We start from the raw sequence: 1,796 nt of genomic DNA on the forward strand, positions 1-1,796 counted from the left end.
TCTGTGACCATTGCTCTCCTTCCCTCGGCAAGACAAGTCTTCACCTATACCATGATAAATCCTCCCCAATGTCCAAGATGCACAGCAGATCCTATCTTCTCTGTGACACATTTTCTGGTCATTCCAAACTAGATCTTAGTTCCTCCTATGAACAGGCATAGCTCTCAGAGAGCACACATTCACTGCCTGGGTGCCTGTCACTGTACTTGTTTTTTTCCAAGTGGCTGATAAGTTTCACACCTTCCTTCTTCCACAGAGACCACCAGACTGCATCTCCACACTGGGCTAGGTCTCATTTGTCTTCCCCTGTTGAAAACACTAGTCCATGACAGGCAATATTTGTTGAAAAGGTGGATGGGTAGATGGATGGATGGATGGATGGATGGATGGATGGATGGATATTTGGAAGGATATGCCACAGTGTCTAGCATATACTAGGTCAGTAATTAATAAATATTTCTTAATAGTACAAACCCTTACAAAGAGAATTCTCCACTCATTGGCATCTTCGCCATTTAGTGGTTCCTATGTAGAAACCCTTCCAAAGACAGCAGAGGAAAATCAAACTTGTCTGGATCTGACAAAACATAAGCCCATTCATACAAATATCACAACTGGAGACCAATCCACAGCTCCTCCTTCATGGCCCATCCTAACCCTGGCTTTGCCAAGTGCAGGGGCACTGGATGGCATAGCCAAGGGCAGAACTCCATCTGTGCAGAGCAACTTCCAATAAGTGTGCCTCCCCCATGAGGCAGAAGCAGAGTAGTAAGAACTAAAAGGGTACTGGGGAAAATGAAAAATATGACAATTGTGAGGGAGTGTCCATCTTTTTTAGGTAAGTCCTAGTAAATGAAAGGATTCAAAGAGAGAGAGAGAGATACCAGAAGACCTTTTAAGGCCTTTGTTGCCTACCCCTAGGGGGAAAGGGGAAATCTCAATTAAAGCATCAAACATCCCAAATCCAGAGGAAATAAATCTAACGCTTCCTTTCTAGCTGGCCAGAGTTAAGCCCGGACTGAATTCTCCCAGGAGTCGGGTTCCTGGCCATAGATTGCAGGCGCTAATCCGGGCCACCCTGGAACCACCACCGTGGGGAGCGCTGGAAATTGCTCCAGGGGCTTGGCCCTGGAAGCATCATTTTCCGAGAGAAGTGAATGTGCTCTCCCGCTATCCTGATCCTGGAGCAAGGTCTACGCAGTGGTTTCCCCGGGCGCCCGAGACACGCATCGCGCAGGGAAACTGGGGGCACCGCGGCCCTGAGTTTTGAGCTTTGCACGTCCCGCAGCCTCACTGAGATGGGTAGGCAACTGCCCTCGCCCCAAACTCACCTGCTTTTTAGAACCACTTCCATCTACCCATTGATGTCAGCTCCCAAAGGCATCCCCGGAATCCTCCACGGTCCAAGGTCCACCGAGACAGAGAAGAAAGGGTGAAGGGAGCGGTGGCTGGGAGGAGAGGTCACCAGGGTCCCCTCCCTGGATTGGGATGCTCATCGGGGGGCAGGGGGGAACACCTGCGCGGCTCCTCCCCTCTCGGTCGCGGGGGCACCTCACGGTGGACCACAGGGAGCCGGCGAGGGAAGGACACGCTGGAAGGACTGAATGCAAAAACTTTCCGTCTTCTGGCGGCCACTCCGCGGGAAAGACCACCCCGCCTACGGCCCCGGGTCGTGCCTCTCCCGGCTCGCACCCCCGCCCCGCTCGCCCCGCTCGCCCCGGCCCCTCCGATCCGGGCTCCGGACGCCGGGCGCAGGCGGTGGCGGCGGCGGCGGCGCCGCAGCAGCTCGGCGCCCG

The sequence above is a fragment of the Panthera uncia genome, chromosome A2 (genome assembly GCF_023721935.1).
Source record: "Panthera uncia isolate 11264 chromosome A2, Puncia_PCG_1.0, whole genome shotgun sequence".
Lineage (NCBI taxonomy): Eukaryota > Metazoa > Chordata > Mammalia > Carnivora > Felidae > Panthera > Panthera uncia.